General features: G+C 47.2%; 1 protein-coding gene across 6 annotated transcripts in view; it reads right to left on the reverse strand.

Annotated features, from left to right (window-relative positions):
* The window catches only part of akna (AT-hook transcription factor), a 204,536-nt gene that overhangs the window by 143,039 nt on the left and 36,541 nt on the right, over positions 1–24,956 (reverse strand). For all 6 annotated transcript variants that reach the window (XM_038781475.1, XM_038781474.1, XM_038781480.1 and 3 more), the window contains one exon: positions 11,984–12,097. The gene's annotated coding sequence lies outside the window, so the exon portion shown is untranslated. The remainder of the gene's footprint in view (positions 1–11,983; positions 12,098–24,956) is intronic.

Here is a 24,956-nt window from a genome sequence, read left to right on the forward strand (position 1 = left end):
GAACACTATTCACAATGTCTTATGTTGCTCTTGCTCATGTATTTGCTTTGTTTGGCCCCTTATTTCGCACTGCAACAAATCACTGTTTGTTGATATACCATTGGGGCAATCCACCTAACCTGCATATCTTTGGACGGTGGGAGGAAACCGGAACATCCGGAGGAAACCCACGGAGACACTGGGAGAAAGTGCAAACTCCATACTCGAGATAAAATCCGTCATCCCTGGAACGAATTCTGGCAAACACCTTCAGCCCCCTCTCGAGGACACTCACGTCCTTCCCCAAAGTCTGGTGATCGGTCTGAAGACCCGCAATCCAGACATAGAAACAGCTTCGTCCCCACAGCTACAAGACTCCTCAACGACTCCCCCTCGGACTGATCTGTTCCATGTAAGAACACTATTCACGATGTCCTATGTATTCTGTTGATTATTCTTTTTGTCTACTATGTGCGTACTGTGTACGTTCCCTCTGCCGCAGAAAAATACTTTTCACTGTACTTCGGTAAATGTGACAATAAATCAAATCAAATCAAATCAAACCCATGGCATTTCAAAACCTATAGTGCTCAATGGCAAGATCCAGATTTTAAAAAAAAATTTAGAGTACCCATTCATTTTTTCTAATTAAGGGGCAATTTAGCGTGGTCAATCCACCTAACCTGCACATCTTTGTGATGTGGGGGAGAAACCCATACAAACACGGGGAGAATGTGCAAACTCCACACAGACAGTGACCCAGAGCTGGGATCAAACCTGGGACCTCGGCGCCGTGAGGCAACAGGGCTAACCCACTGCGCCACCCAAGATCCAGATTTTCATATTCAAAGAATAGTTAGTCTCACTTGAATATGTCAACGCCGGAGTTAGCCAAGGCGCGGGATCGAACAGCCTCCCCTCGGCAACCCTGCTGTGGCGCCATTTAGCAGTGGTTTCCACAAACGTAGACCAGGCATAATGGCAGTTGTGGGGGTGGGTCTCCCAGGCAATCAGAGGCCCCCAGGTGGTCAGGCTCTGGGCAGGCTGGTATCCTGGCACTCCGATACCACCTGGGCACCTTGGCACTGCCACCCTGGCACCCTGGCAGTGATACCCTGGCAGCCTTGTCGTGCCACCCTTCAAATCAAGTTCCTAAACATTCCTAAACCTAAGGCTATGTGACTCAGACTAAAATGCTTGTGTGTTAAGCAGCACACAGCCGAGAGCCGAGCAGGTAGCCTCAGCTTGGATGACATAGATCCTGATGGTACATTATAATGAGGCAAGCACAATACTTTCAGTGCATTTTTGACAGGAAGAAATGGAAACACTTTACAAGATGCAGCAAACTAATCTAGCTTAATCTGAGGAGCATGAAGGTGGCTGGATATATAGTCGTTAGCAAAGCATACAAGATCCTGGGCTTGTAGTGGTGCTGAATACAAAACCAGGGAAGTCGTGCTGAACTTTATTAAGCTCTGCTTGGGCCACAACTAGAGTATTGTGCCCAGTACCGGTCATCAGACTTTGGGGAAGGATGTGAGTGCCCCAGAGAGGGTGCTGAGGGTATTTGTCAGAATCGTTCTCAGGATGCGGGGATTTTATCTCGAGTGTGGAGTTTGCACTTTCTCCCGGTGTCTGCGTGGGTTTCCTCCGGGTGTTCCGGTTTCCTCCCACAGTCCAAAGATGTATAGCTAAGGTGGATTGCCTCTTAGTGTACAAAAGGTTAGGTGGTGGGGGCAGCATGATGGCGCAGTGGGTTAGCCCTGTTGCCTCACGACGCTGAAGTCCCAGGTTCGATCCCGGCTCTGGGTCACTGCCCGTGTGGAGTTTGAACATTCTCCCCGTGTTTGCGTGGGTTTCACCCCCACAACCCAAAAGATGTGCAGAGTAGGTGAATTGGCCACGCTAAATTGCCCCTTAATTGGAAAAAATTAATTGGGTACTCTAAATTTAAAAAAACTTTTTTTTAAAAAAGGTTAGGTGGTGTTACTGGGTTATGGGTGGAGATGTGGGCCTAAGCGGGATGATCTTTCCAAGGGCCGGTGCAGACTCAATGGGCCAAATGGCTTCCTTCTGCACTGGAGAGATTCTATGATTCTAAGTATAGCAGAGTTTGGAATGAGCTTGAGCAAAAGATTCAGAAATGCCAGAATAAAAGGGGCAATGGTGGGTTGGGGGTATGAAGTGAAGTGCCTTGTCATGATGCTACATGCATCCTTGGAGAAGCTAGTCTTTTCCATATATTCGTATAAGAGGAATGGCAATTATTGTCTAGACAGCTAGCATGCTCTGTGATGGCAAAAGGATTGAATAAAGAGATCTGTGGGAAGTCTGAGTGTTATACAGACACTTACACTGGCAGGATTAAACTACCAACTGGATGAGGCTGACCTGGATTCTTCCAGTGCTTCAGTAAAGTTGATTTTAGTGCTGCTTTAGTTCAGAGTCAGGGAGTCTGTTGTCTCGGCATTTCCATCACTAAATCTGATTCCCTTCCCAGTGGAAGAAACACAGATCCTGAAAAAACTGGAGCATTAAGAAAGCAACTTCTGTTTATCTGACACGGCGCTGAGTCCCACTCACTCGGAATTTCAACTCCTGGCCTGTGCTGTGCTTGCTGTTCGCTGCCATGGCAATGAGGGAGACTCTACAATTAGCTTTGATGCCACTGGATCAGAGAGGAAAATTAATTGTTATTACTGCTCCTTTTGACTAGCCAGTGATTCCTAGTTAGATGCAAACCTGTCTAGTCTTCAGGTGAGCAAGTGATCAGCTTCGATGACAAATACCCCCCAGTGGTCCTGAATCATTATCAACACAACTTGAAGTGATACCACTTTACAGAGGTCTGTGTGTCCATTCTCTAGAGCACAAATAGACTCAAAGTAAAAAAGATAGTCTGCTTTTAAATCTCAATGTAATCGTTTGTCATGAGTTCTTTCAGTTTTACAAAGAAGTGTAAAGGAAGGTAGGCATTTTCTTCCTCGCGAATGCCTTGTGTGTTAGATGTGAACTGAGGCAGTATTGAAAAATGAAATGAAAATCGCTTATTGTCACGAGTAGGCTTCAATGAAGTTACTGTGAAAAGCCCCTAGTCGCCACATTCTGGCGCCTGTCCGGGGAGGCTGGTACGGGAATCGAACCGTGCAGCTGGCCTGCTTGGTCTGCTTTAAAAGCCAGCGATTTAGCCTGATGATGTACAGTCAGAATGTGCCACCGCCTTTGCTTTGTAAATCTGAATTCTTCATCAATTATTCACGGTGCAGCACGGTGGCTAGCTCACGGCATGGCTCACTCTGGCTCACGGTGCCAGGGACCCGGGTTCGAATTTGAACAAGGGTAACTGTGTGGAGTTTGCATTTTCTCCCCGTGTCGGCATGGGTTTCCTCCGGGTGCACCGGTTTCCTCCCACAGTCCAAAGATGTGCAGGTTAGGTGGACTGGCCATGCTAAATTGTCCATTAGTGTCCAAGAAAAGGTTAGGTGTGGTTACTGGGATAGGCTGGAGGCATGGGCTTAAGTAGGGTGCTCTTTTCAAGGGCCAGTGCAGACCCGATGGGCCGAATCGCCTCCTTCTGCATTGTAAATTCTATGATCATTATAAATCTCCAATTTAGATGTTAGCCCCATATAATGAGGAAAAGTCACAGTGGATTTCCAATGCTGTGCCAATTACATTTTGAGGAGTGCAATGTGAGAATAAGTGACACTGGAATTATAGGAATGGATTAAAATGTAAACAGCATTTCCAGAATGGAACAACTTTTCCTGATGTGCGCTGAGAAGAGCAGGAAAGAAAATCCGTTACTCTTTATTCTCAAGCTGAAAGGCATTGCCAATAAATAGGAGGCAACATTACTTTTGGGTAGTTTTAAACCATTGACCTTCACTTAGGACGAGCACATACACATTTAAAAACGGAATGAAGCTCGGCCAGATGAACGAGGTACTCGCCACATCTGCAGCCAGAACTACTGCAGTCAGAACGAACAGGGTTAAAGGCCTCAGAATATCCAGGCAGCTTTACTGTACAACCAGATGAGGGATGCAGTTCAGTAACCACACAAAATACAAAGCAGTAACCAAGCAGTGAAAGGCTCCCTCCAACAGTCAGGGTTGTCAGTTTTTAAGGCCACATGTACAGTCCTTTAACCCCGGAACTGCAGTGCCAAATACTGTATTCATGTGGGCTTACTTTGGTAGAACTGGTAGTGAGCGAATGACTGGCTTACTGGCAGAGAGATAAGCAATCTGTGAAGTTTCCCCACTCTCTGCCTCGTCTGTAATCACATTTGTTGTAACCATGCACACGCCCACAATGTTAAATTAAATGCAGCTATACAGACAGTGGGAAAACCCACTAACAGGACGTCATGGAAAGTGTCCTGAAAGACATGTCGCAGATGATTAGCAGAGTCTTATCCTGGTCTTAAGGAAATTAAAATGGCAGTTAGTCTCCACTTGCCTCTTATAAATTGGACGTAAGATGCAGTTTTCAGCTTGGTTTGGACTTCAGCAGTGATTGAAGTAGTTGCTGTCTTCGTGTTAGGAACATTCACCTCGTGGATGCTCTCCTGGCACTGCAGGTGTGCTGTGTGTGCTGTTAACAGCGAGAGAGCATAGGGTGGCTCCAGTCTAATGCACACATTTGCACACTCCCTCCTTGGCTCAACTCCAGGACTGATCTGCCACAAAGGAGGCCAGCCCCTCACTGCACAGCAGGCAACGGAGTTCCCCCCCGAGTTCGAAACAAAGACATTTTAAGTGTCATCTGCCGTCACGGGGATGGAGAGAAGATACAGAGAATGTAACATGCCCGCCTCCACCTCCTCACAGAACGCAAGGGAGTGGTACTGTGAAGAAACTGGCAGATCAAAGTTGCACAAACTTAAAAAGGGGCTCAGGCATAAATATGACCAGATGGGAAAACTGAAACGAAGCCACAAGGCTCGCCAATTATACAGACAGCGCTTCAGGGAAGTAAATTACGAGGGAGGGAAATGAGTCATTGCTGCTCATGTGTCGTCGAGCTGACAGAAATAAATAGTTTCCGTTTCCTCTGTTTATATTTCAAAGCTTTATCGATGACAGGCTATGGCGACTATGGAGCATGCAGTAAAATGTCACACACAATTTGTCACATAATTTACAGTGCAGAAGGAGGCCATTCGACCCATCGAGTCTGCACCGGCTCTTGGAAAGAGCACCCTACTCAAGGTCAATACCTCCACCCTATCCCCATAACCCAGTAACCCCGCCCAACACTAAGGGCAATTTTGGACACTAAGGGCAATTTATCATGGCCAATCCACCTAACCTGCACATCTTTGGACTGTGAGAGGAAACCGGAGCACCCGGAGGAAACCCACGCACACACGGGGAGGATGTGCAGACTCCGCACAGACAGTGACCCAAGCCGGAATCGAACCTGGGACCCTGGAGCTGTGAAGCATTTGTGCTATCCACAATGCTACCGTGCTCTTTAAAAATTAAATACCAATGTTGAAGGTGGTCTCTGGGCCTAATGCAGGGAACAATTCCAGCAATCCGAACATTCCACACAGAGACCGCTTGCTGCGGGTTCTCAAATGATTTATACAATTTCAAAACATAACAAAATGCACAACTCTGTGTTTCGTGTGAAAAGACTGGTGCAGCCTGATTTTCTTTCTCATCTTGGAAAAATAAAAGGTTCATCCAGCTGCCACTCCTGGGTCAACTTTCTGACAATGTCAAAGTGCAACAACTAATCTTTTATCCTTTAGATTTTCAGTGAGGGGCTGGGTGGGGGGGTCTCATTTTAGCCCGAAGGATGGGTGGATTAGAGACATCTGGGAAGGTAAAATAGTTTAAATTCTCAAAACTGACTACAATCCGCCTACTTCCGGCTTCAACAGAGGCAATCCGGGGAGGGGTGGGGGTTGCAGTGCTGGTGGCCAGCCAACTCCCAGGAGGCAGGTCAGTTGCTAAAATCTTTTCAGCCAATGCCTCCTTTTTAACTGAATTCTTACTTTTAATTCACGGAGGCAAAGATTCCTGTGCCCCAGGAATCCTGACAGGTATAAGGAGGTGGGAAGGGCCGGATTCCTGAGGGAAGTGCATGCTTTCCCCCCCACTTCCAGCATGTCTTCCTCCTTCCCGATCAGTTTACTCCACAATCACACTAATTCCATGACTCAGAGGTACATTTTGTGCCAACGCAATCCTGTTCTGGATAGGGGAGGAGAAATCAATTGAACCATTCTTCGCTTACTGTCTGCAATCATTAATGTTTTGGAAAGGTGCATTTCGAAGTCCCCTTTAGCAACAGACTTGCATGAGTTTAAAAATAAAGAATATTGAGCTTCTGCACTAGTGGGCAGAGGCCCACCCACCTGGGCTGATAAGAAAACAGTTTATTCACACATTAACCCTGAGTCTAAGCACTGTGTCATCCATTCATTCATTCATTCACACACATTCACGCATACTGACGATACATACAATTAAAGAAGATAGTGCACTTTTGCAAGCGGGAAACAAAAAAAAAATTCAACAGTTCACGACATGTTTGGCTTGTTGTCGGAGATCAGTCATTGCAGGCTAGGTAGAACTAGGAGTGCTTTTGCACACTCACTTCAGCCGCCATCAAATAGTTGAAATCATATATATCTGGGTTGTTTCAGGGCTCCCTTGAAGAGATGAATTTTCAGCAGGTTGCAAAGCTAGGCACTTGCTATCTCCATATCATCCTCAAGATGCATGGGCAGGAACGCATGATAAACACTGTATGATACTGCAAACAGCCAGCATCAAAGCCATCCTCCTGTAAAGACAACTTCACCGTGGGAGGGGTGGCGGCATTTCCCGGATGGACAACCGGCTGCCCAAGATGGTGTTGCATATAGAGCTGACCACGGGTAAACGGACAAGGCGGGGGATGCTCTAGCAAACATTTCAAGAATTCCCTGAAGAGGTCCCTCTGCCTGCCACATTGGCCACCACTAGTGGAAAGCGCAGTCCCTAGATTGTGATGGCTGGGGATGCCACATCAGGAGTGCTGCAGGCACTTTTGAGACTGAGAGAAGAGCCAGCATGAAAGAGAAAAGGAAGAGAATGATAGATCCGATTGCCCCAGCAGTGGCTACACCATCAGTTGCACCTGCTGTGGGCATAGGCCCGACGAGCCACCTGTGAGCCTGCAACCAATGAGTACAACCTTCCTAAAAATCTTCCTTCTTGAAGAAATGTCAAGGCAGAGATCAAAACCCATTACCTGCAGCCAGTTTGGAAGTACAAAGACGTCGCTGCACAATGGCAGATAGATAGAGGTCTTTCACATTAATTTTGTGGATAACTGGTCTCTTCAGCTTTCTTTTGTGATGCATTGGTCTTGGCGATCAGAAGTCTTAAATCATATTGATTCTGTGCTTGAAGTAAACTTCAAAAATTTTTAGGTGTGAATTCAACAAAGGGGCACTGTCTAGACATCACCAGTCAAGGGGAAGTCCCTCGCCCAGGATGACTCAATCAGGAACCTCCAGGAACCTTGAGATATTCTGTGTTGAAGTTGCAATGCTCACATGACCCTTTGGCAGCCATATTAGTCACCTTGTGAGTGTCCATTTCAAACTATAAAAGACAGTTCCAGAAGCTTCCACAGGAACACAGTCCAGGTTTGACGTTATGAATGGGACATGGCTTTGCTGGACATGACACCTGATATTTTTACTCCTTCCCTCTTGGTGAAGAGTTGCTCCTGCAACAACACGACTGGGATCAGGGACAAGCCACCTACGTACAAGGTGCTCTAAACATGCGTACAGACCTAGGATCCTTGGCCCTCCATTATGGTTTTGTCATGAAACCTTTGTGACGTAACGTGCAAAATACTTGAAATGAAGGTAGCACGGCAAATGTTCCCTCGGCTGGTGCTTGGAATGAGAGGGTTGCCCTATGGGAAGAGGCAGAGTTTAGTTGGGGCTATAGTCCCTGGAGTTCATTGAAACCTACAAGATTCTGAAGGGGCTTGACAGGTTAGGTGCTATTGTTTCTCCTGGGGGGAGAATCTAAAATACTCAGTGTCAGGATAATTTTGAACTGAGAGGAGGTGAAATTACTTCACTCCAAGGGTGGTAAATCATTGGAATCCTCTACCCCAGAGAGAGTCGTGGAAGCTAAATCATTGAGTATTTAAGGCTGGGGTAGACAGACCTTATGTCTCTCAGGGAAACAATGAAGGGAAGTGTGAGAAAAGGTGGGACTGAAGCCCAAGATCTGCCATGGTCTTACTGAATGGTGAAGCAGGCTCGATGGCCACGTGGTCCACTCCTACTCCTATTTCTTATCTTATTATGTCATCTTTATATGTGTCTTTTGCATAACTTTCAACTAAAAAGTGCAGAATGATCAAACTGCATGGCTGATAAATTACACGAGGTCAAGTTAATAAACGTTGGGGCATTGAGGTGAGCCGTGCTGTGATTTCTCAACCTCAATCTCCCAGGTCTCTTCCAAGCAAAGCATGTAGCTACAGTTTATTAGAAACACACAGCTGATTGCTGGAGGTATCCTGCTCAGCAGGTCAAGAAAAATACCAGCGTGAAATCACTGTAGATAAATACTGAGCACAATTTTAACTGGGAGTGTGAACCGGGCAGGTGGGAAGCCATCACGATGTCAACAGCAAGAGGCCCCAAGCGATTTTATCTTCCAGTGTCCTTTTCTGCATGCAGCAGAGTTGCTGAAAGCTGTTTATCGCGCAGTGTAATCTTGTCAAGCGGACAACCGTGCAGATCCTGACAAGGTGTTCAACCAGGGACATTAATGATGTTTACTCATGGCTTCCCAAAGGTGCACTTTTGCGTTGAAGTAAGTTTTTATCAGAATAACTGGCTGGATCAAACATATCAGCGTTCCTCCAAAACTTGTCAGATCGGATGACAAGGACCAGTGCTTTCAATTCGCAACTGATTGTCAGAGCAAAGAAAATCGATCCATCTACAATCTTATTGCACTACTTCATAAGGATTAAAATTTGACATGAGATTTACTGAAGCAGAGGAGGTTTACATTGGGTTCAGCTGGACTGTAAATTACTTTACATAACGGTCCAATGATCTGAAATTATTCCAGAATGAAAAGCTTCAATCTGATGCTCCAGGGCTTTGGTTTGCTGTCTCACGTACCTCAAAGAATGCATCAATTCTCTGAACATGGCGCTGAAGTGTTGGTCCGTATTAAGTGTTCCAACCCTGGAGTGAATGAACTACGACCTTCTGATCCACAAATGAGAGTGCTGCCACTGAGCCATCACCAGTGTCCATTGTCCTGTGCTGCCAGTTTCTGAGCCTGACGGAGTGATTCGCAGTCAGCAGTACTTGTTACATTGCCTGACTGTGAATCATACATCTTCTGTTTGAAGAGACCTTCACTGACAGCTCTGTATTCACAGGCAGAGCTCCTCTCCTGTACCTGCGGCAATAACCACACACTTGCTCAAAACAGAAAACTGGTGTCAGCTTAGCACCAGTCAAAGCCAGCTCAACACTGTGCTCGCCTAGTACATTTTGCTTACTTTACAAAAGCTATTGAATGTGTAAAAATGTCTCAAGTTTCATTAATACACTATATAATTTATGCAAGTCATAATCTCACGAGGCATTTTCAGATTATTTTTATTGCTACGTATTTGATTAGAGTGGGATATACATAATAATTGCGAGGAATTGCTCAATATCCTAAATGTTGCACCGAAGGGATAGGAAGCTGTGCAAAGCACAAGACCTCATACATGTTTTAATGGCTGTAGTAAACCAGCTGTTTATACAAGGCCCCACATCATTGAAAACCCCGCTCGTCCCATCTTTCAAGTTTCATCAATCAATTCGCCAATCTCAGAAAGGTCCAAGGAAAATGACAATGCTCAATCTGGTTATAATTACCATCTGATATATATATTATATATATATGCAGCATGGGTCATTATATTAAGAGTAACAAAGATATGATGCAGTGTTCGTCTGAGGGCACAACCTCAGGCTGAAGGGATGATCCTTTAAAACAGAGATGAGAAGGAATTTCTTCAGACGTTGTGAATCTGTGGAACTCATTTCCGCAGAAAGCTGTGGAGGTTGTGACTTTAAGGCAGAGATGGATAGGTTCTTGATTAATAAGGGGATCAGGGGTTATGGGGAGAAGGCAGGGGAATAGGGATGAGAAACATATCAGCCATGAGTGAATGGTGGAGCTGACTCGATGGGCCAAATGGACAATAGACAAAGGACAAGATTGTAGCCAATGGAAAAGTCTTGAGATTCATGTGCTGTTTAAAACAGGTTATTGGTTCACTATGAGCCCTTCATGCACTCATATTCTGGCAATCTCACATCACAAAGCCAGCTCACAGTAAACCTCCATTAGCAACAAAGCAAACCTGCACCACACCCCCACCATCATCATCCCACCACGCTGCCCCCTCTCCCAACCAGCATCCAACTGGCTCTAGAATTATTACAGCGATTTTGCTCACCGTTTTTCATGCAGATATTCAACTGAAAGTACTCTGCTGACAGTAGCTGCGAACAGGAACTGTTTCTGATCTTTAGGTTTCTTGTTCAGGAACTGTTTCTGATCTTTGAGATTTTCTGGTGGGTTTCTGAAGACTCAGAAAATCAGAAACCATAAAACTGCCCACAGGTTGGAGGCAGCAGCACAGCAGCAGTCAGTAAAACTGGCCCGACAGACTGGCATTAAAACAATTGAAACTCATGGACTGATGGTTCCAATTTTGGTCTTTCAGGTCTGCATCTCTGGCTGCTTTGTCGGGATGGCAAGGAACTCTGTTTACAATACCAAACCCGGACCCTGGTGTTTGGCACCATCTGCACGCCTCCCCCCTCTTGGGCCGTGAGTTTGTCCATTCACTGAAACTATAAATATCTCTTTGCAATATTGTACTTCCATCTACACTGTTTACCATGCCACCTACCTTTGTGTCATTGGCAAATTTAGATGTGTAGCTTTCTATCCCATCATCTATGACATTAATAAATATAGGCCTTAACTCAGGTTTATCCCCAGTATTTAATTTATTGAGATGTAATGTTAATTGGACAATGACATGAAACCCTTGAGCAGAGGAAGTTGCAGAGGAAGCAAAAGATGTTACCAAACAGTTTACCGTATTGATATAAGCCCATTTGACAAATGTGTACAGATCTTGTCCCTATGTTGTACAAGCTTCCATTAATTTTACAGAACAAGTATGACGAGAGTAAGGACTCATTCAATGTGCATGAGGTTTTCATTAACATGTCTGTTATTTTCCACCTTGTTCTTAATATGAATTTGGTCCCACAATATTCCTGCTAACGGATCTTGGTGATTTTCTTTTTAATTTGTTCATGGGATGTGGGTATCACTGGGTCAGAAATTATTGTCCATCCCTAATTGTCCTTGAATGGAGTGGCTTGCGAGGCCATTTAACCACATGTAAGCCAGTCTAGGTAAGGATGGCAGACTCCCTTCCCTAAAGGACATTAGTGAACCAGACGAGTTTTATGACAATCAACAATAGTTTCATGGTCATCATTAGACTTTTAATTCCAGATTTTTATTGAAATAAAATGTTACCATCTGCCATGGTGAGATTCAAACCCATGTCCCCAGAGCATTGCCTTGGGTCTCTGGATTATTAGTCCAGCAACAATACCTCTACTCCCCCATGAAGATATTCTGGCTGGTTGGTGATTTCCAGAGATGACAGCAATGCATTGGGGTGCAAGAGTTTCTACATTTCAACAAAATGGCCGCTGCCAGTTCAGGAACCAACCCCGCCACCTTGCCATTCCTTAGCACCATGCTCTAACCACCTAAGCCAATTTTTTATTAGTTTGATCACTTCACTAAATAAAGCGAGAACAAATGTATGTCAAATATCCACCTGTGTGGTCACCAGGTTTGAGGGCAGTTTTGTTGAAGCACAAAAACAAACTGACAAATTACAACCACAAAAGTCTTACCTTTAATCCACTGTTGTTCCTTGAGTTGTGCAATCCTGAGTTAAAGGAGTTCTTTGTATTCTTCATAGTCCATTTAACATTCTTGCACTGCATCCATTTTAGTACATAGAGAGCCTAGTTCAACACAAACAGTGGAAACAAACTCAACATGTGTTGTCTGGTTGGAGGTAACCAAGATAAAAGCTTTTGTCATAATCCTCAGTCACCTTTTGTCACAATTGCGCCAAGGGTAAGGGTTGTGTAGGTGACTCCTATTTCTGAGACGCATTGTGCAGTTAGAAATTTACATGTGACTTCATCTGATGCACTCACTGAAAAACTGGGGGAAAATTCTTGATTTCAATATGCTCCAAGATTGCAATCTCTCCTCTTTTTGTTGGTGGATAACTGTGCACCTCTTTTATAAACCCATTACCAATTACATGCCCCAATTCCCGTACCAGCCTCCCCGGACAGGCGCCGGAATGTGGCGGCTAGGGGCTTTTCACAGTAACTTCATTGAAGCCTACTCGTGACAATAAGCGATTTTCATTTTTCATTTCATTTGAAAGGGGTATTTCTTTTAAAATTTGTCCAGGAAACGTGGGTGTTGCTGTCTTGCCCATCCCTAATTGCCCTTGAACTGAGTGGTATTTCAGGGGGCATTTAAGAGTCAACCACATTGCTGTGGGTGTGGAGTCACTTGTAGGCGGCACATGCAAAGCTGTGTCACCTTAGCCCCTGTGCTGACTTTAATTCGCGGCCTCATCAGAGGAGCTGGTGGCCATCGCCGCCACTCCATGGGACATGCCCGGGTTGGCACCCATTGCCCCTCCTCTTGCCGGGTGCCCATAGGACCCAGGGGTTCACATCGGGACAGAGGGGCAGCTGGTTCGAGCCCTAGCTGCCCCTGCATCATCTGACTCTAATAATAATAACCTTTTATTGTCACAAGTATGAAGTTACTGTAAAAAGCCTCTAGTCGCCACATTCCGGCTCCTGTTCGGGTAAGCAGTACGGGAATTGAACCCGCGCTGCTGGCCTTGTTCTGCATTACAAACCAGCTGTCTAGCCCACTGAGCTAAACCGGCTCTACCAGCCCTGGCGGCTCCCTATGGTCTGCACCATCATGTCGACGCCTTTGGTGATGCCAGATCAGGTAATGGTGGCAGGTCTCCTTCCCAAAAGGACATTAGTGACTCAGATGAAGTTTTCATGGTCATCATTAGTTTTTAAATTCCAGATTTGTATTCAATTCAAATTTCACCATCTGCCGTGGTGGGATTCTAACCCAGGTCCCCAGAGCATTATACACTGTATTACTAGTGCAGTGACAATACCACCACCTCCCCTGCTGACCCAATGTAAGAAAGACAAAACAAAAACTAAAAAAGAAAACCCAACAGCTGTCATTGCCGGGGTTGATAATGCACTTCACTACACACCGGATGGCCAATCATCACAATAGTTGCAAAACAGAGGTATGATAAAGTCTTTGAGGAAGCACACGAAGGAAGTTCCTTCAATTTGTACAAGAACAGGAGACATCCTGGAATTCCTTTCAACAACATTGTGGGTGTAATTACAGCAGGTGGACTGGAGTGTCCAAGATGGTGGCTTTCTGTCACTTTCTCGAGGGTAATTAGATCCTGGTATCACATCACAAGAAAAAAAAGTCTCATACCTTCACATTTTAATTGTTGCAGATTTTAAAAATATTGAAATGTAAAATGTTGACATTTCCTTTCTCACTTTTATCCTAATCCAATCGTTCCTACAATCTCTGGCTGCGATTCTCCAGAAAGGTTTCGAAGTGTTGGAGCGAGCAGCAACTGCCGACGCTCAGCCCAGCGACGCCGGCAACGCTGTTCAACATTAATTGGTCCACTTAACGAGGCTTCTCGCCGCAAATGAAGACGTACCACCCGATTCGCTGGCACTGTGCTCGCCAGACCCCCACTAACAAGGACGAGCTGCACTTACTCAGCCAAGCCCAGTCGGCTCACAGCAATGGCGCCCAGGAGAACGGACCCAAGATTCAGGGATACAGATCTGGGGAAGCCCAAGATGCTGTGGAGACCAGGTGAGAAGCCCTGTTCCCCCAAGGGTCCCAGAGGGTCAGCCATAGGGTAGCCAGTGCTGCCTGGGACAAGGTGGAGGCGTTGTGATCACTAGGAGTGTGACCAGGAGGGCTGGTATCCAGTGCCAGGAAAAGGTTAACGACATACATCAAGTAGCACGAGTGAGTAGACACCAATGCCACACCCCCCCCCCCCCCACCCACCCCACCCTCCAACTCTCCATTAGTCCTCCAACCTTCCCTCCACCTCCCTCTCCCTTCAACCCCCCAAACCCTTCATTCACAATCCCCTTTCCCTTCAACACCCCCCCCCCCCCCCCCCCCCCCCCCTCCCAATCCTTCTGTTATAACCTGCCTGCTTACCACTGGTTGGGGACTATTGGAATTCCCACAATCCTTTGGGAGTATGAGCTTCCCCAATGAGGGGGGGGGGGGTAGAAATCATTAGCAGATTTCCTGCATAAATAAAGCTGGCCAGTTTGGAACCGGTTAGAGGAGAGCGAGCAGCAAAGAAGTTGCTGCTGCTGTTGTATATATATGTTATTGTAAATAAATGTTATTTCTTTCTATTCTTCAACTCGTGCTGGATTCTTCGTGGCCCTCACAAAACTGGTGACGAGGGTTAAAGTGAATAGTTGTCTACGCTGCTGAAGCCACCTTCCTGGAGTTTTGTTGGATACAGGTTGGAAGCTGTTTTCTATTACACCATGCCTCTGTATGGACGTTTGGATGTTTTTGATGCTTCGCTGGAAAGCTGGAAGCAGTACGCACAAAGGATGCGTTACTATTTCTGGGCAAACAACATCACCGAAAATGAGCGCCAGGTGGTCATACTGCTCACCGCCTGCGGCCCGCATATGTTTGGGGTGATTAGGAGCCTTACGTACCCAGCTGCGCCGGACACCAAAACGTTTGATGAACTTGTGAACTTAGTGGGGCAACATTTTAACCCAACCTGTCCACGATAGTCCAGCATTACCGATTTAATACCGCTGAGAGGACCCCAGGAGAATCTCTTGCCAATTTTTTATCCGTGCTACGCAGGATTGCGGAGTACTGTGACTATGGTGAGACCTTGTCAGAAATGATATGCGACCGTTTGGTTTGCGGTATTAACAATGCGGCCACCCAGAGAAAGTTGTTAGCCGACCCAACATTGACTTTTCCGCAGGCCATTCAAATAGTATTGCCCTGAGAGAGCGCAGAACGGGGAGTGCAGGAGCTACAGGGAATGGAGGTGCATGCCTTGGGGCGCAACCCCTTCCGTCCAAAAGCATCCCCCCCCGTACCCCTGCAGTACCTTGGGTGAGGTGACGTCCGGATCGCGCTGGTGGCCGTCGGACATTCCTCCCCGAAGGGAGCCTTCTCCAGAACCAATGGATGAGGAGCCATGTCCGTGTCAGACTTGTGGGCGCTGGCCCCATCGCGGATGCCGGTCCTGGGGGCGCCCGCGGTGCCGTCGTTCCGACAGAAACTGGGGCCAGCCCAGGGGCCATACCTTTCATTTGGATGAACCTGCGGTGACTGCTCCCGAGGACGTGGAGATGGAGGATGACTGCCTGCAGCTGCATTGTGCGGCAGCTCCCCGTGTGGCACCCATTCAGGTGACAGTTCGGGTCAATGGTCACCCGTTTGAGATGGAGTTGGACACTGGCACAGCGGTCTCCGTGATCGCCCAGAGGACATTCGACCACATCAAGCAGGGTATACAGACCCTTACATTAACCGACAGGCCAGGTTGGCCACCTGTACGGGGAACGATTGGACATTGCAGGAACTACGATGACCCCTGTTGTTTATGGACGCCAGGAGGGGCGTTTCCCACTTATCGTGGTGCGTGGCCAAGGGCCCAGCCTGTTGGGTCGGGACTGGTTGCGCCATTTGCGGCTGCAGTGGCAGCACATCCTCCAAACAGTTTCTGGAGGGTTGACTGAGGTACTAGGACGGTACCCAGATGTATTCCAGTCCGGTTTTGGAAAGTAAAAGGGGCTTTAGCCCGTATCCAAATCGAACCAGGAGCCACGCCTCGCTATTTCTGGGCACGCCCGGTGCCTTATGCCTTGCTCGAGAAGGTAGAAGGGGAGCTCATTCATTTGGAGACTTTGGGTATTATCAAGCTCATCAGTTTCGCTGACTGGGCAGCACCATTTGTACCTGTAATGAAGCCAGACGCCACAGTTCGCTTGTGCGGTGACTATAAACTTAGTGAATACGGCTTCCCCGCTTAACCGATGTCCAATGCTTCGCATAGAGGATCTCGACGCGAAGCTTGCAGAACTCCTAACGGGCCGGAGACTTCGCACCCGCCTCAGCATGGTTTCCCCGGACATTGGCGGAAAACTATGCCGCCTACCAAGAATGGCAGGGACATGGTTTTTCTCGGCATCGGCCGATTCGGCAGTTTGTGCCCGGTGACCCAGTGTTCATTCGGAATTTTGCTCGTGGTGCCCAGTGGGTCCCTGGCGTAATCTTTCGCCAAATGGGCCCTATCTCCTAACAGGTGCAAGCCCAGGGTCGTCTCCAGCACAAGCATGTAGACCACGTTCGGTCCAGAAGACCATTCCTTCCAAAGATTCCCCGCCCCCGGAGCTCATTTCTACAGCCACAGAGACCAGACACAATGGAAAGTATTCCTCACAATCTTCCTCTGGTGCCGCACTCAAAGCCTGCGCAGGTCATTACAGAACTGCCTGGAGATAGACGAGATGACGGAGGCAGCAGACTCCGACTCCGAGATGGAGATGCCTCAGAGGGGGAATCATTACTTACTGACCCATCCCTCCCACTGACCACATGTCCATTCTCCCGCAGGTCCTCCAGTCGATGGCGCCAGCACATCCTGGAGGCACCCTCTCCAGCCTCCCAGGAGAACACCTTGGAAGAGAGCTCCAAGGATGCCATGATCGTCGCATCACAGCTGTCATCCCCACCCTCCAACAGTGAAGATACATGCAACTCGGTGGAAAATGTTCGTGGTCAGGCTTCTGGTGAGCACCACACTGCTGCTGATGCACATCTGGTGGAGCCAGGAACCCCCAGCAGCTGGAGGTCTGCTGGGTTACGGCCTAATGCGGAGCCTGTGGAAGAGGTCCAAAATCTGATAGAAATGTTGGGGAGCGGCGGGAACATTCAGCGACACTCCAGCAGATCCATAGCCACTTGGAGGAGTCCCAAAAGCTCCAAGCTGAGGAGATGTCACCGGCAATGTGTGGCACCAAGGCCAACACTGTTAGGGTGGCGGTGGCATTGGAAAGCCTGGTGCACAACATTGGCACCAATACTGAAAGTGTCCAGGGCATCGCGCAGCCGGTGACAGCCATGGCTGAGGGTCTCGGCAGAATGTTCGACTCGCTGGGTGTTGTCACCCGGTACCAGGCTGACCTTGAGGAGGTTCTGCGGGACATGTCCCGCTCTTAGATGAGAATGGCTGCGGCACTGCGGAGCTTGTCTCAGCCGCAGGTGGGCGTTGCCGATGCACTGCTAAGCATGTCCCAGTCAGTGAGGAGCATCGTCGAGGGCGTCGACACGATGGTGCAGATCACGGGGAATCGCCAGGGTTGGCAGAGCCAGATGATGCAGGAGCAGCCAGGGCACGAACCCCATGGGCACCGACCGGGAGGAGGGGGCACTGGGTGCCAAGCCGGACCCGTCCCATGCAGTGGCAACAGTGGCCATCAGCTTCCCTGAGTTCCACCCCTTTGATGAGGCCATGTCTCAAAGTCAGCACATGGGACAGGGTGGCACAAATTCAGCACATGGGACAGGGTGGCACGAATTCAGCACATGGGACAGGGTGGCACGATGCATGTATCGTCAACAAATACGACAAATAAGCCAGGGCCCTCCAGCCCCAGAGGAGACCCGCCAGGGGAATCAAAGGCCACGGGACAAGTTAAGCAGCAGGCTGCCTCCACCTCTGATGTGCATCCGGGGACACTCCTAGATGTAGTGGTCAAACTAGGAAGGCCAAGCACATTGAGGATCATTGAGGGCACCAGGGAGGGGGGAACGGCACCATCGGGAGAGTGGGGAAGCGTTAAACACGAAAAGCACCTTTGTGTCCAACTAGTTTGATACCTCTGTCACTTTCTCCGCAATGCGGGCCGACTTCTGAATCCTTGGCCCATCTCCCCCTCCCCATGGCACTCATCCACCCTCCAGCTTGTACATAGCCATGGATCTGTGTCCTGTCCCCTGGGTGTTCAATTGTTGGCTGCTGCCTGTGTGGTGTTGCCTCCCGCAGTGTCCAGGCATAAAGATATAATTGGGATGCTGGGCAATGGGCTGCAAATGCTATACGGCCCGCCCACCCACAGCAATCCACTTGGGTGTGCGAAGTGCTCACTTAACCATGATTGCCAATTCACTATGAGCAGCAGCCTGCAGCCGCATGGCCAGAGGCCTCAGCAGTCGACGGGGGTTATGGGTGGTCAGTGGGGCAGATGGGCAGGGACAAGGGTTGCCCCTGGAACGGGTACACACAATCCAGGGGTCGGCATGGTGGTGCTGTGTGCAGTTGCCTCCCCTCCCATCCCCAGTGGCTTCTCCCCACCATCCCATGGTGGCCGACCCCTGCGGGAGGTCCCCCAATCGAGGATAACCCACCCCTACCCCCACCCAAGCACTGAGGCAAAAAGCCCAGCGCCCCGTGGCTGTTTGCCTGTGAGCAGAGATCACTATTCACCATCTCGGCTCCCCACAGAAGTCCTTCCGCCAGGTTCACGCTTTTCCAAAGGAGTACTAATCAGCTCCAGCATGGCCACTTGCTGCCGAGGCCGTGGAATGACGGGAGGCTGTTAGATATGGGGTGGCTCTTCTTAATTGTATGGAAATAGGGCTGAAGTGGAGATAATTGGTTTCTCACCATGTTACGGCAAGATCCCGCTTCCGCCAATGGGAGCGGGACGAATGCATTGCAAATTGTTTGGCGTCTGCCACAGTCCTCATTTTCTGCCTCTCCTGCTATTCACCGGCCTTGTTTCAGTCGAGCGAGAAGGTAACGAGGCCGGAAAAACGCGCCCTCTATTTCTCTTTCTGTATCTGGTTTGACATTGAATTCACTCGCTTCAATTCACACTTTCCTCTCAGCCCTTACACGATTAACGTCACAATTTGTTGTCCCAGATGCTGCGTTTCCCATGATGCAACACTTTCTACTCGTTTTCTCAGCAACCTTTCATGAAAATAAAATGGAAAACCCTAAACATGCAAGGGCAGGTCTAACTAACGGCAGGTGCTGTTGGAATCCCTGCCACAGCAAGTTATAGCCCATTGTGCGCAGCAAGGTCAACATTTCCTTCTCACTGTTGGGCCAACAGCTAAAAGGAACCCCTGCAGGCTCTGTCCATCAGGAAGCGTTGTGCAGCAAGTTTCTGAAATCTCTCTTATTTCTGTTGTCATCTTGCAGATATGTATTTTATATATGATGAATTTGTAAGATGATTTAATTATCAGCTTTACAAAGGTCTTTGCAAAAGCAAAACTTCCCTCAGGAAATGACCCGTTTCATTTTTTGCAGAATGCAAAAAGCAAACACAAAATACAATCACTCATTTTTTTCGAGAGAAAGAGAGTAGTGGGAGAGAGAGAGAGAGGGAGAGAGAGGAAAAGAAAATCATCACACATAATTAGTAGCTGCACAAATACACCTGTAGCCTTGTTAGTACAGAATAAAGAACTGAGAGTCACCAGCGGATGTTACCTAAAAGTATGAACGGGATGTAATGTTTGGGAATGTCATCCACAAGTACTGCTGAGTGTTCGACAAATTCATTCGCGTGATATTACCAAGAAGTACTTTTATCCCTGAGGGCTAGGGAACCACATAATGATCGCACTATTGATGAAACTATAAATAGAGTAGCTGAGAGCAGAAAGCTGCTAAGGGACATGGACAGTTTAATTGAGTGGGCTGATGGAGTTCAATGTGCCAAAGTGAGAGATCAGACTCTTTGATGATAAGCCATGAAATGTGGCTAAGTCAAAATCACTAAAAACCTACTGGATGGGTACAAACAAAATGATTTAAAAGCCAAATTGAATGCTGGTCTTAATCATAAGAAGGCTCGATTGCAAAGGGGTATAATTATGTAACAACTGTACACAGCTCTGATTTTATAATGTATCTTTCCCCTCCCCCCAGGCGGATGCGGCAAGCCATTTCAATTACCGTGTATTTCAGTAGGACTATACCAGTGTTTTTCAAACTTTTTTTCCGGGAACCCATTTTTACCAACCAGCCAACCTTCACGACCCACGCCGGCCGACCACCGCGACCCACACCAGCCGACCTTTGCAACCCATCATTTTCTCTTATCCTTAATATGAGAGGTGAGCCTGCTTGGTCCTCATTTACTTGTTTGCCGCTTACAAATGGAGGATTTGCAATCACACCCAAAGCATGTGACGTCAGCGTTCGGGGCGCATGACCTGCTCTCTACCTCGCTTCAGGCAGGAAGATTACAATAAATTTGTAAAAAAAATCTTCACCTGCGTCAGTGCGCTGACGTCAAGAGGTGGTGCTTCTCGCATGGTCCTGCAAAGCAGACTGATGAGAGGGCACGCTTGCGCAGAGCGCCCGCATTTTTTTTTTCTTGAGACTTGCATTTTTAAACACGAACACTTTTTTTATTTGTTCATGGGATGCGGGCATCGCAGGCTGGGCCAGCATTTCCTGCCCACCCCTAATTATTCTTGAGGGGGCAGCTAAAAGTCAACCACATTGCAGTGGATCTGGAGTCACGTGTAGGCTAGACCAGATAGGGATGGCAGATTTCCTTCTCTAAAGAATATTAGAGAACCAGATGGGTTTTTATGACAATCGACAATGGTCATCATTAGACTTTTCATTCCAGATTTTTAATCAGTTCAAATTTCACCTTCTGCAGTAGCGGGAATTGAAACTGGGTCCCCAGAGAATTGCTCTGGCTCTACTGGTTTACTAGTCCAGTGACAATACCACTATGCATCGTCTCCCCTTTATTGAAATTTGAACTGATATCAGATCCGAAATTAAAAATCTAATGGTGACCATGAAACCATTGTTGATTGTCGTAAGAACCCATCTGGTTCACTAATGTCCTTTAGAGAAGGGCACCTGCTGTCCTTACCTGGTCTGGCTTTAACTAAACACAGATCCCAGTTACTGCCATGCATTGTGCTGCTGCCATGAAGGTTGGTTCCTTTGAGACTTTCTACCAGTCTATTACCATGTGACTCTAAACATCGTACGGTGGGCGGTGCTATTCTCCAGTACTATGTTAAGCCTTGCTTTCCTGAGCACCTTCACATTCAATGGAATGCAGGCACACACATTATGCAACGCCCCAGTATCTTGAAAGTTGAAATGCAAGTGACAACTTCAGAGTATCAACTCTAGTCATTTCTGAAAGAAAGAAGACACTTCCTTTCATTTTGTGGTCTTAGCCGGCTTGCCTGGTGATCTAGTGTGCTCTGCTCACCATCTTGTAGAATGTACTAACCAGTGACATATGGAAGCTATGACATGCAAGTATTTTTACACAACTCAAAATACATTTAAGGATGCAAAGGTCATCTGAATCCATTATTGATATGCTTAAGAGTCTGGCAGGTGGCAACTTCAGGATCGTGATGTGAAAAGTCAATTACACTACGTTTTTCCTCAAAAGCAAAAAGTCTCATTGGAAGTAAAGCTTGTACCAGAGAAATTCTCGAACAGTTCTCCAGTTAGTTCAATTTTTTTGTTTCCTTCATGTGGAGGACAAATACAATTCCATTTCCACCTCTCCTCCGCACCTAATAATGCACCAATGCAGACGTTTGCCCATTTCCATCCCTAGTAATTCCAAGAACAGGGCTACCACACCTCATCAAGTCTGGCTGACCAGGAGTCTCCCCCATTCTTACCATCAGCCACTGCCGTATTTGGAAGGATTTTGCAGGTAGACACTCAACCTGTTTGGCTGCAGAATGAACACACCTTCCTTAGCCATCAAGTCCCTGATTGGGACTTGAACCCAGAGCTTCTGTCTCAGAGATAGGAACGCTACCCACTGCACCACAAGATCTCCTTGGGGCAAAATACAAGTTATAATTTTTACATCAATAGATTATTTACATTATAATTGCAAATTTATTGACATACCTATTCCAACAAAAAGTTGCATTAGTAGAGTGCTTTTGGCCCAGAAGGATCTACCAAATATCACAGGACAGTAAAAATAGAAGTAAAACTAAAGGAGAAATTCAGAAGGGTGATCAAAAGCTTGTTCAAAGAGAGGGTTCTAAGGGCCTTGAAGGAAAAAAGGGAGGTCGGGGTAGGGGTGGCTTTAAGGAGGGAATTCCAATGCTCCAGGCTTAGGTGACTGAACACATGACCATTAATGGTGGGGTGAAGAGGGTCTGGCGGCATGGAAAGCCAAAATCAGAGGAATGTACAGTGAGTGAAGGGAAGGTTTATAGTGCTGAACAAGATTACAGAGATAGGGAGGTGTAGAGCCCCAAAGGGGGTTTAAAAACAAGCGAGAGAATTTTAAATGGGAAGCACTGGGGTAACAAGAAGCCAATTTAATTCAGCAAGGAAGGGCGAGTACAGGTGTGGTGTAGATAGAATATGCGCACAGATTTGGATAAGCAGAAGTTTCCTTAAAGTCAAATCTTGGAATCATGGCATGGTTACAGCGCAGAAGGAGGCCATTTGGCATATCACGTCAGTGCCAGCTCTCTGCAAGCCCAAGTCAACTCGTCCCACTCCTACTCCCTTCCCCCATAGTCCTATAACCCTGCTTGAGCTTACCCAATTTCCTTTTGAAAGCCACAATTGAACATGCCTCCATCAGAGTCTCAGACAGTGTATGATTTCAAATCCTAACTGCTTGCTAAGGAAAAAGATTTTGCTTCATGCGATTGTTGGGTTTTTCTTTTTGCTAATCGCTTTAAATTGGTGCATTCTGATTCATGACTCTTCTGTCAATGCGAACAGTTTATCCCAGCCACTCCATCGATCTACCATCCATGATTCTGAACAGTTCAGTAATTCTCCTCTTAATTCTCCTCCTAATTCTCTCTTCGGCAACAAGAACAACCCCAGCTTCTCAATCTATCATGGAGTCCCTGGAACTATTTTTTGTAAATTGTTTCTGTATCACGTCTACAGTTCTGACATTCTTCCTAAAGTGTGATGTCCAGGATTGGACGGAATACTCCAGTTAAGGCCGAAACTGTGTTTTACAAGCTTCACCATAATTTTTCCACTTCTGTACTCTATGCCTCCATTAGGAAGCCCATGATCCGATATGCATTTTAATGATTTTCTCAATCTGCCCTGCCACATTCAACCTATTAACGTTGTGCACCTTTAACTCCCCCTTTGTTACCTTTAGAATTGTATCCTTTATTTTATGTTATCTCTCCTCATTCTTCATACCAATTTATGTGCTAGGCAGGTTGGTTTGATGTGGACTGCACTCGATGCAGGAAAGTTAGAAACAGACGTCTAACACTGGAGAAGACCCAACACTGTTTTATTCAACTATAGAACTGCTATACATATTCAGCTGTGGGCCGACACTATACTGATCTGACTGGTGACCTAGCCTGACCAGACTTACTAGCTACCGCATGGTGTTTGCACTTGCTAGCTCGTGGACTCTGACTGTCTCAGTAGCTGGGTCCCGAGAGAGCGGAAAACCTAGTGCCCTCTGGCTTTATAGTGGTAGTGTCCTGTCTGGTGATTGGCTGTACTGTGTTGTATGCTTACTGGTCATCCTATGTGTCAATCACTGCCTGTCTGCAACTCATTATATACATGAGTGGATATTATGACACCAATGTCTCTGTATTAGGTTTCAGCGGTCACATATTACCACCTATTCCAGAATGATGGGGGCCTAGCTAGGAGATAATTGGAATAATTGAGTCTGAAGATGGCAAAGTCATGGTGAAGATTTCACTGACAGATCGTCTGAGGAAGAAGTAACCAAATGTTCTATTTCGCAATAAATCTCTGGTGTGTGCAGTTCACAGGTCAATAGGAAACTTCTCTTGAAAAAAGAGATAGAGGGTGGAATTCTCCCAAGTCCCCGCCAACAGGTTCAATGGCAGGTGTTGGGGGGTGGGACAAGAAAATGGCGGGAGGTCCAGAAGTAGGTTTCATGCTGGAGTGAATTTACAGTGGAATCTTCTACTGGTGCCTGCCATTCTGAGTCAGAAAAACTACCAGAGGCAGGCGTGACTCTCCTCTGCATCCAGTAAATGGCCCAGATGAAGCCGCCCCCACCCCCAGCATCAGATTCTCTGCAATGCTAGCAGGACAACATGCCAGTGTGAAACACATTTGGAACAACTTGGTGTGCAGATGTAGGGACTCACCTGAACAATGTCTGGGGCTGCCTCTGGAGTTCAGGATGGAGGCAGCCTGCCACCCTGGGCACTGGAACACCCCAGAAGTGTATGAGGGGAGCATCTGCAAGTGGACCTTCCAGGTTCAGTGTCCCAGAAGGAGTCTATATTCCAACCTCAGAATATACCTGGAGATCCATCTTTGTTCTCAAAAGATCCACCTTCCAGTCTCAGAGTGCTCCTGGAGGTCTATCTTCATTTTCAGGGGTCCATTTACTTTCTTCAATAGTTGGACAGGGAAGTTGGGTGCCTATTCAATATGGCGCCCGGACACAATGGCTGGCTACATGCAACCCAGGCCTGTCCAACCTCAGAATGCAGCGTGAAACACCTGATTGCATAATTAATGAGGTTGGCGTTGGACGATCTGGCGCATTTTCCCACCAGCACTCAACATCCCCCCCCCCCCGCCACTCTGCCCACCACAGCACTTAGTCTCAAAATGGGAGAATTCCGCCCAGCAAGATTACATGCCGGAATTTCCTAGTAACAAGGAGCCCAGACATCCACATCATAACCGCGACTACACTTCAA

This window comes from Scyliorhinus canicula, chromosome 21, assembly GCF_902713615.1.
Source record: "Scyliorhinus canicula chromosome 21, sScyCan1.1, whole genome shotgun sequence".
Taxonomy (NCBI): Eukaryota; Metazoa; Chordata; class Chondrichthyes; order Carcharhiniformes; family Scyliorhinidae; genus Scyliorhinus; species Scyliorhinus canicula.